The sequence below is a fragment of the Bos indicus x Bos taurus genome, chromosome 2 (genome assembly GCF_003369695.1).
Source record: "Bos indicus x Bos taurus breed Angus x Brahman F1 hybrid chromosome 2, Bos_hybrid_MaternalHap_v2.0, whole genome shotgun sequence".
NCBI lineage: Eukaryota > Metazoa > Chordata > Mammalia > Artiodactyla > Bovidae > Bos > Bos indicus x Bos taurus.
The window spans coordinates 133,982,777-133,993,899 of NC_040077.1; the positions used below are offsets into that span (position 1 = coordinate 133,982,777).

Here is an 11,123-nt window from a genome sequence, read left to right on the forward strand (position 1 = left end):
ATTTACACAAAACTAAAACAGAGCGACCGTAGGACCCGGCGATTTCACTCCTGGGCATATATCTGAAAACACCAATTAAAAAGATACATGTACCCTATGTTTGCTGCTGCTAAGTCACTTCAGTCGTGTCCGACTCTGTGCAACCCCATAGATGGCAGCCCACCAGGCTCCCCCGTCCCTGGGATTCTCCAGGCAAGAACACTGACATGGGTTGCCATTTCCTTCTCCAATGCATGAAAGTGAAAAGTGAAAGGGAAGTCGCTCAGTCATGTCCGACTCTTCGTGACCCCATGGACTGCAGCCCACCAGGCTCCTCCGTCCATGGGATTTTCTAGGCAAGAGCACTGGAGTGGGGTGCCATTGCCTCCTCCAACCCAATGTTTATAGCAGTATTATTCACAACAATGCTAAGATATGGCATCAACCTCAGTGCCCATCAACAGATGAACGGATAAAGCAGATGTGCTTCGCGGTGGAGCACTGCCCGGCCGTCAAGAAGAACGGAACTTTGCCATCTGCAGCCACATGGATGGACGTGGAGGGTATTATGCTAAACAGCTAAATATGCTAAATACTAGAATAAGTCAGACAAACAAATACTGTGTGATGTAACTTATATGTGGAATCTGAAAAACACAGCAAGCGTGAATATAACAAAAGGAAGCAGACTCATAGCTGTGGAGGACAAACGAATGCTCCCCATTGGGGAGAGGGAAGGGGGAGGGGCAATGTAGAAGAGTAGGGGAGTAAGAGGTGCAAATTATTGGGTACAAAATGAGTACAAGGGGTTGGGGAGAGAGAAACTGGGAGTCTGGGATTAATACACACACTACAGAAGAGAGAGTGAAAGTCACTCAGTCGTGTCCGACTCTTTGCGACCCCGTGGACTATCAGTCCATGGAGTTCTCCAGGCCAGAATACCGGAGTGGGTAGCCTTTCCCTTCTCTGGGGATCTTCTCAACCCAGGGATCGAACCCAGGTCCCCTGCATTGCAGGCGGATTCTTTACCAGCTGAGCCACCGGGAAGCCCAGTATACACACGACTATATATGAAATGGAGAACAAGGACCAGTGTAGAGCACACGGAGCTCTACTCAGCATTCTGTAATAACCTAAATGGGAATACACTTTGAGAAAGAATAGATATGTGGATATGTATAACTGAGTCACTTCGCCGTAGACCTGAATCTAACACAACATTGTAAAGCAACTACACTCCAATAGAAAATAAAATTTAAAAAAAAAAAGAAGAAATAAGCTACAAGGATAATTGTACAACAGGGGGAACAGCCAAATTTTTATAACAAATATAAATGGAGTATGACCGTTAAAAAATTAAAGAATCTGGTTTGAAAGCAGAGTTCCAGCTCTCTCCAGAAACCCCAGGTTCTGGCCTGGCCTCGTGGAAGTGGGCTCAGCCTCTGTCACCCTCCAGGCAGGCCTGTAACCCTCACCAGCCCCAGGGTGAGTGCCTCCTGGTGGGAGAACTGCAGGAAGTGGCCACGGGGCGGGGTGCAGGGGTGGGGGGAGGCGTCTCGTGGACTTGTGGCCCCAAGTCCACGTCAGAGGGGCAGCAGGGTCACAGTGGAGACAGACGTCGGCTCAGTGGGATCACAGTCACAGTCTTCTGTGCGTTTCTTCTGAGAGTCTCATCGTCTCAACTCCTACATCAGACTGATGGTGGATTTCGAGTTGATTTTTGCACGTGATGTGAGGGAGCGTCCAGCTTTGCCATTTGCGTGCGGCTCTCCGGTTGTTTCAGCACCGTGTTTTGGAACGGACTCTTCCTTCCCCACGGAACTGTCTTGGCATCCTTGTCGAGAATCAATTGACTACAGGTGTGAGGATTTCTTTCTGGACTCTGATTATTTCACTCCACTAGAAGAAATTCACCTGGGGCTGGACAGGGCTATCGGCAGGTTGGGGCGGGGAGCGTGACAGAGGCTGAGCCTACTTCCAGGAGGCCTGGCCGGGAAACCATTGACTCCTGTACTTTAAATGAGTGAATTATATATTATGTGAACTCTATCACAATACAAATCAATTGAAATAAGAAAACAAGGGGAAAAGAGCACCAGATTGCTTAATAAAAATTCAGTAAAACATAACTGATGAAAAAGACAAGCTGTGCAAAGTTCATTATCAGCCTTTCTCTGGGGTGGAAGTCGTATCCCCCAGCCCCAGGTTTGGAAAAGCTTTTAGTGTGGTTTGGTGCCACTGTGGCCTAGGGTTGCAGAATTCTACCTTTATCTGCCAATCGCACTTGGAAGCCTCTAGAACAGACACAGGGATCCTAAGAGAGAACATTTTATTAATACTCATCAATGCTCTGCCTGCCAGTAGAGTGGAGCGGTTAAGAGTCTGGGATGCACTCACCCCAGCACTGGCACTACCAGGCTGGGTGGCCTGGGTGAGTGGTATAACCTCTCAGCTTCTTCTCCTGTCAAAAGGGAAGCGGTGGCACCTGCCTTCCAGAGCTTTCGTGACTGTTCAGTAAATTAACTTGTGAAAAGCTCAGCACAGTGCCCAGCAGGTGAGCAAGCGCACCGTGAACAGTGCCTCACGTGGCTGGGAGCCCAGAGTGTGGGCTTTGAAATCAGACAAGTGAAGCTGTTCTTCTCCTCCTGGCTCAGCTACTGTTGTGGGTTTAACTGTGTCTCCCCCCAAAAAGATAAGGCTTCCCTGGTGACTCAGACAGTAAAGAGTCCTCCTGCAATGCAGGAGACCCTGGTTAGATCCCTGGGTCAGGACGATCCCCTGGAGAAGAGAACAACCCACTCCAGTATTTTCGCCTAGTGAGTTCCATGGACAGAGGAACCTGGCAGGCTCTACTCCATGGGGTCACAAAGAGCTGGACACAACTGAGCAACTAACACTTTCACCTCTTCACAAAAGGTGCTGTAGTCCTTACTGCCCGGGACTTGTGAACGGGACCTTATTTCAAAGTAGGATCTTTGCAGATGTAACCAAGTTAAAACGAGGTCACGATAGATGAGGGTGGTTCTTCATACAACACTGTGTGTCCTTATAAGACGAGGGAAGTTGGCACCCAGAAACACAGATGTGCAGAGGGAAGACGCCAGGTGAGGATGGAGGCAGACACCGGAGTGATGCGTTCACAAGCTAAGGATGCTGAGAATTGCCAGCAGCCACCAGCAGCTGGAAGAGGCAAGTGAGGACTCTTCCCTGGAGCTGTCAGAGGGAGCACAGCCCTGCCTACACCTTGATCTTGGACTTCTAGCCTCCAGAACTGCGAGAGGATACATTTTTTGCTCTTTGGAGCCACCCAGGTCAGGATCATATGTTACCCGCAGCCCTGGGGACTCAGCAAGGTCCCCAAACTGCTTTTGCATCTGTGCCATGAACTGCCTCCCTCCATGAGCTGTGTCTTCATTTCCTAGAACTATGCTTGGCACCCGGGAGATGCTGAGTAAGCAAGTGGTTGTAGAATTGGTCGCATGAAAGCATGAAATCCACACGGCTCAGGCCTCACCTTCTCGGAGGGTCATCTCCTCAGCGTCTCAGAGAGACCTTGCTGTTCACTCTGTTTACAACAGCCCCGCTTCCCTCTGCTTTGCTTGACTGCCTTCTCACACATTGCAGTCCTGGCTGTCTACTGCTCGTGTCTGCTTTCCTCCCTGCACTGTCTGTTCCCGGAGGACTTGGAATTTTGTCTGTCCAGCTACCAAAGCGGAGTTCCCATACATCCGATAACGCCTGGAATGTACCCGGTGTCAATAAATATTTAGTAAATAAGTGAATGAATGAAAAATTGACATTTAAAATGTCTGTCTGTATGGACAGCCAAATCACCTTCTAATATACCAGGACTGGAAAAGGTCAGTTTTCATTCCAATCCCAAAGAAAGGCAATGCCAAAGAATGCTCAAACTACCACACAGTTGCACTCATCTCACGCACTAACAAAGTAATGCTCAAAATTCTCCAAGCCAGGCTTCAGCAATACGTGAACCGTGAACTTCCAGATGTTCAAGCTGGATTTAGAAAAGGCAGAGGAACCAGAGATCATATTGCCAACATCCATTAGATCATCGAAAAAGCAAGAGAGTTCCAGAAAAACATCTATTTCTGCTTTGTTGACTATGCCAAAGCCTTTGACTGTGTGGATCACAACAAAGTGTGGAAAATTCTGAAAGAGATGATCTTTGAAAGAGAAACCGATATGCAGGTCAGGAAGCAATAGTTAGAACTGGACATGGAAAAACAGACTGGTTCCAAATAGGGAAAGGAGTATGTCAAGGCTGTATATTGTCACCCTGCTTATTTAACTTATATGCAGAGGACATCATGAGAAACGCTGGGCTGAATGAAGCACAAGCTAGAATCAAGATTGCTGGGAGAAATATCAATAACCTCAGATATGCAGATGACACCACCCTTATTGCAGAAAGAGAAGAAGAACTAAAGGGCCTCTTGATGAAAGAGAAAGACGAGAGTGAAAAGATTGGCTTAAAACTCAACATTCAGAAAACTAAGATCATGGCATCTGGTCCCATCACTTCATGGCAAATAGATGGGGAAAGAGTGGAAACAGTAACAGACTTTAATTTTCTTGGGCTCCAAAATCACTGCAGATGGTAATTGCAGCTATGAATTTGAAAGATGCTTACTCCTTAGAAGAAAAGCTATGACCAACCTAGACAGCATATTAAAAAGCAGAGACATTACTTTGCCAACAAAGGTCCATCTCATCAAAGCTATGGTTTTTCCAGTAGTCCGGTATGGATATGAGAGTTGGACTGTGAAGAAAGCTGAGCACCAAAAAATTGATGCTTTTGAACTGTGGTGTTGGAGAAGACTCTTGAGAGTCCCTTGGACTGCAAGGAAATCCAAACAGTCCATCCTAAAGGAATTAGTCCTGAATATTCATTGAAAGGACTGATATTGAAGCTGAAACTCCAATACTTTGTCCACCTGATGCAAAGAGCTGACTCATTAGAAAAGACCCTGATGCTGGGAAAGATTGAAGGCGGGAGGAGAAGAGGACGACAGAGGATGAGATGGTTGGATGGCATCACTGACTCAATGGACATGAGTTTGGGTAAACTCTGGGAGTTGATGATGAACAGGGAGGCCTGGTGTGTTGCAGTCCGTGGGATCGCAAAGAGTCGGACATGACTGAGCAACTGAACTGAACTGAACTGAGTATATCTGAACAAAAGAAGACATTCTGGCATTGTGTTTACCAGACAGGAAGTTCAGTACTGGACTGTCCATGTCACACGTGCACACTGACCTGGATTTGGACCCAGGTCAGCTGGACTCCAAGTCCAGTACTCTGTTCAGAGGGCCTGAGTAGTGAGGGGCCCTGGGTAGTCGTGGATGGGAGAATGGCTTCAGGGGCTTGGGTGCAGGAATGGAGAAGCGGGCAGGGTGGGGGCACTGATGGGCGTGCTCCTCCCTGCCCCCCACTCCTGCAGGCCCCTGAACGAACGAGAGCCCCACTGGGTTCTGAATGTGAGGTGCTCCCAGCTGGGGGGCAGGCTCCGCAGGGTACTCGCTCTTTGTTCTGCACTCCCTGCCCCCTCACTCCCTGAGCTCGCTTGGCACTTTCATCACCAACAGTCCTTGTGCCAAGGTCAGCGGCTCAGAGAAGCTGTTAGGAATCTCAGCTGTGGTCCTGGGCAGGCCTGCGGGGGGGCCTCAGCTCTGGCACTCAGGTAGATGAGCCCGTTAACTTCCCAGAGCCTCCCTTTCCTCATCTGTAGAATGGGGATGACAACACCTGCTCTGAGAGGCACTCGTGAGAGTCACGCGATGAACCGTAGCGTCAATACTCAGGGCACAGGGATGGGCACAGAGGGCTTGCCTGCTGGGGGCCTTGATTCCTGGCTCTGGGTTCGAGGCCCCACGGAGGAAGCTCTGCCCGGGGAGGGCGGCCCAGAAGCCCTGTGCCTCGGTCTTGCGGCAGAACCACAAGAACAGCCTCTTCTGCTTCGGCGGGTGGGGGTGTCTGGGCCCTTCAACATTTAATTGATTGTAACATCCCAGGCTGAACACGCTCCCCTGCATGACCTACACCCCCAAGAAGAGCCTCGGCGAGCCTTCCATGACTGTGTATAATGCGTTCCCGGGGCCCAGCATGCAACTTTCAAATTGGCTTACAATTTATCTGCGGCTCGGATAAAAACATTTTAATGACTGTGTGCAGTGCGAACCCTCGGTGTCGCCCATGGGGCTCCCAAATGTCTTTCCCCGCCACAGAGCGGGGGTGTTATAGGCGTGAAATTACAGCCGCGCATGCATTTTGATCTCCACCCCGAGGCCTCTGGAAACAGCGCGTTAGAATGCTCCAGACGGATGCCGTCTTGGTGGTGGCAGACCAGGACGCCCACCTCTCCCGTGGACCCGCTCTGGGCTTGTGAGGCTTGTGCGGGCAGGGGTGGATGTTGCTCAGCGCCTCGGTGCCCCGCCCACGGTCCCCCAAATGTGGCAGGAGCTGTCTTGCCCTGCTGTTGGCTGCCACAGCCCTTAGGGTCCCTGGTGGCTGAAAGGAGACCCCAGCTTCCAATGACCTCCACTTGCTCGGAGGTCACTGTGTCCATGCGTGTGACAGAATGGGATCTTTCTACATCGTGCCACGGACGGGTCAAAACAGTGAGTCGGCTTTCATTTCTGAAAGCTACCTGTTTAAAGAAGAGAGTCGTGGGGGAGGAGGGGGACACAAAATTTAAACCTTTCTAACTGTGCCTGATTTTCAACTGACATGAACACTATTTATGGTGACAGATACTATTTTTATGTATTTATGTATTTACGCATATTGAAGTATAGTCGATTTACTCTGAGAGAGTCCGGGGAGGCTCCCTTGGACTTGAGGCGTCTAATTCTCATTTCCTCTGCAGGAGCCCCGGAGAAGGAAATGGCAATCCAGTCCAGAATTCTTGCCTGGAGAATTTCACGGACAGAGGAGCCTGGTGGGCTACAGTCCATGGGATTGCAAACAGTCTGACAGACTGAGCGACTCACACACACACACACACACACACGCACTGTTTTTCAAGAAATCATCATTATTATTGGCCACACTGCACAGCTCCTGGTTCTTAGTTCCTCAACTCGGGACTGAACCCAGGCCTTTGCAGTGAAAGCACAGAGGCCTAACCTTTGGACGGAACCAAGGAATAATTTGATTTACACATCACTGTGTTGTGTTGATTTCTGGGGTACGGCGAAGTGCATCAGTTACGCACACACATACACCCGCTCCTGTGGATGCACATATACATACGTATATATATGGATGCATATATGCATATTCTATTTCATGCTCTTTCCCATTATGGTTTATTGCAAGATGCTGAACATAGCTCCCTGTGCTCTGCAGTAGGAGGGCTGCTGTGTCTCTTTTATGTATAGTAGTTGGCAGAGAGGTACTGTTTATGGAACGCTCAGACTGTGCCGGGGCTCAGAACCTTCTATACTCTGGATTATGTCATTGAATCCTCGCCGTCTTGGCCGAGCAAGCCACTCGCTTCTCTGTGTCTGGGTCCACACAGCGTGCACAGTGCAGGCTCTGACTCGTGGTCTGATGCGGCCGCTGGGTCACAGGAGATGATACACTCTACACTCCCTACACTCAGCGCCTCGGTCTCTCGCAGCCTTTCCCTCTCCAGTCTGGACCTTGGTGAGCCTCAGAAGCCAAGCCACTCTGGGGCTGGGGCAGCCACCAGTGGGGTCTTTCCTCTCTGAGCCTCAGTCGTCTCATCTGGGAATTGGGGATACCAGCAACCCTGCCCCTTAGGGACTGTTGTGAGAATCAGGTGAAAGGCTCCGCTGGAAGTACCGTGGAATTGGGACAAACTGGTCAAGGGTGAGGTGTGGCTGTCCTTTTCAAGGTTGGGAAGTGTCCTGGCTCCTCCCAGGACGGGCAGATCCACAGGAGGGTGGATAGACAGGGTGGGCCGCCCTAATTCCCAGGACCTGGGCCCCCTTTCCAAGGAGCACGGTGTACAAAGCTGTGAGCGTTCACTTCTCAGACTGGCTTAAGGCTCTTTGGAATAAGAAACAGTGGACGAGACTTCTCTGTGCCAGGGCTAAAACCAGGGGCCAGGAGGAGGCAGCCACATCCGTGCCTGAGAGCAGGCACGCCAAGATGGTGTGCATAAAGACAGTGAAATCAGACCTACTGAGCCTCCTGGCCACCTCAGGCTGGGCTAGGTATTTGCAAACCTTTTCTGATTTAAACCTCACAATCACTCTAGGAAGGAGGTATCCTTACCCCCATTTTACAGATGGAGAGACTGAGGCCCAGGGAGGCCAATGAATCCGAGGTCACCTGGTGGATCTGGGATTCAGATCCGAACCCGCATGTCCTTTTTTATCTTGTATGTGGAAGGGATGGGGCATTCTCCCGTGTCTGGGGGCAGGTGAGAGTTAGAAGGAGGAAGGAGAAATATATTTGCCTATAAATAAGAGTAGCTGCTGATACATGTAGAGATAATGATACCAACAGAGATATTACAGAATGAGTGTTTTTGGAAGACTTAGAGGTTTAGGCCGGCGGTTCTAGAATGTGGTCCTGGCATCGACATCATCGGGGAACCTGTAAGGAATGCAGATCCCCAGGCCCTGCCCAGATCTGCTGAATCAGGGGCTGTATCTTCATAAGCCCACCAGGTGCTTCTGACGCTCATTCAAGTTTGAGAACCGCTAGTTTAGACCGTGGGCTTTGGCCTCAGATGGCTGTTACAACCCTAGATAAATCATTTTCCCTCCCTAAGCCTCCGTCTCCTCTTATAACAGGGGTCACAACATCTCCCGGCTCCCAGAGCTGTCCCTAGGATTCCGTAAGAAAACGTGCATGAAGCAGGAGGGTCACCCACCATCGGGCACGTGCCAGGGTGGGACAGGGTATCCAGGCCTGTGGGCACAGTGAGCACTGGCGAGCCTGACCCATCAGGGGTAACAGGGCTGGAGAGACTGGTGACAAGCACGGTGGTCTCTGAGCAGGACAGTCAGAGGATGGACCGAGATGGGGGAGGCGGCTATTCTAGGGCAGCCCCACCTGGGATGCCCTGAATGTCCAGGGGTCAGAGCCTTTCTGGGGCACTGGGGTGGGGAGGGTGGCATCTCTTGCCTGCCCCTCTCTGGTCCCTCCTGGTAGCTCAGCCTCCTGCTCGGTAACTGGGGTCTCATGAGCTGTCTGCCCATCCCTGCTTTGACCGCCACCCGCCCTGGGAGAGGCCCAGAGGCTCAGAGCCTCTGCCCCCAGAGCCTGCTGGGAGCACACCGCCGGGCCAGCTGGGCACCCCGGGCTGGGCCCTGAGACCTCTGCCTCCGTGGGAGCTGGCGGGAGAGGCGTAGGGCTACCTCCCTCCACTTCCTCACTGTGCGAAGAAGGGCACCAGGCCCAGGGGGGCAGGAACCGGCTCAGGATCCTTCGGTGAGCTGGTGAGACCATGTGCCTCCTGGACCGTCTACACTGCCTCAGTTGAACCATCTACACTGCTTCCATCTGTCTACACTGCCTCCATCTGTCTACACTGTCTCAGCTGGACCATCTACCCTGCCTCCATCTGTCTCACCGCCTCAGCCAGACTGTCTACACCGCCTCAGCTGGGCTGTCTACACTGCCTCCATCTGTCTCGCTGCCTCAGCTGGACTGTCTACATTGCCTCCATCTGTCTACCCTGCCTCCATCTGTCTACACTGTCTCGGCTGGACTGTCTACACTGCCTCAGCTGGACCGTCTACACGGCCACACCCGGACCGCCTACGCTGCCTCCATCTGTGCAACCCAGCTGGCCTGGGAGTCAAGAGGCCTGGGTTCCGACCCCAGCACGAAGTGGCCTGATATCACAGGAGGGCTTCGTGATCCTCGCTGTGTGCCTTCAAGCAAGTTGCTAGCTCTCTCGTGCCTATCCATATCTGTGTCTGCGAGATAGGGGTAACGAGTCCCTCCCCTCGGTTGACTGGGAGGTCTGGAAAGCACTTAAGTGCATGGCCTCCAGGAGCCCCCTTTCTAAACCAGCCACCACTCCACTTGTAGTGACTCTTGACCCCATAACCCTGCGTGATTTTCTTCTCAATGTTCATCACTATCAACAGTCATCTCGTAAGTGGCCCCAGTGGCTCAGTGGTAAAGAACACGCCCGCAGTGCAGGAGACGCACGTTTGATCCCTGGGTCGGGGAGCTCCTCAGGAGAAGGAGATGAGAACCCACTCTGGTATTCTAGCCTGGGAAATCCCACGGATGGAGGGGCCTGGTGGCTACAGTCCAGGGGGGTTTAAAGGGTCAGACACTGAGCGACTGAGAGTGAGCCCACAGTCATCTCACTTACCTGTCTATGCTCATGTTTTAGACTTGCCTCATGCAGCGACTTAGCGACTAAACCACAGCACGCACAGATTCGCATTCCCTAAGGACAAAGATGCTTCCTGCCGAAAGCGTGTGGCCACTGCCTGGCACATAGTAGGTTCCCAACAAATATCTGATGCGTAAACAATTGAGAATATGGCCCTCGTCAGACTGGGAGCCCCTCGATCGGACAGAGTTTCATTCCTCACTGGCTTCCTTGATGTGACCTATGGCCCTCGTCAGACTGGGAGCCCCTCGATCAGACAGAGTTTCATTCCTCACTGGCTTCCTTGATGTGACCTGCTCGGGGCCAGACGCTGAGAACATTTCTTACTGAAGTACACAGGAGCTGTTCCGTGGGTGGGTGACTGCAAAAGGGGAGATTTCCCTGGTGTAGCCCCTCCCAGCATGGCCCGACCCCCGGAAGCCAGAATACACAGTCTGCCACTCTGTGGGGTTCGGTGTCCCTCTGGAGGTCAGGCCTTTGGAGGTTTTCCATTTTCCCAGAAGCAGTCACTTTCCACGGGGCCTCTGTGCTTTCACTGCTGGCCCGAGTACAGCAAGCTTTGTTTCCCTGATATATGTCATTGGATGAGGAAAGCAGGGAACACACAGTCTGGAGTCAAGACCACATGCCTAGAATCCTGGCCGCAGGGCTGACCCAGAACTCAGGAGTGCGCCTGGCGAGACCACCAGTGCCGGCAGGGGCTTCTGAGACCACTTGGGAGAAGGCTGTGTTTTACAAGCTGGGAAACTGAGGCGGGGTATGGGGCCACACCCACCAGAGACAGGCGCTGGTATGC

The 11,123-nt window shown here is 51.7% G+C and overlaps 1 protein-coding gene across 2 annotated transcripts in view; it reads right to left on the minus strand.

The window, feature by feature from the left end:
* Positions 1 to 11,123, minus strand: part of IGSF21 (immunoglobin superfamily member 21) — a 279,944-nt gene that overhangs the window by 33,732 nt on the left and 235,089 nt on the right. The window lies entirely within an intron of this gene.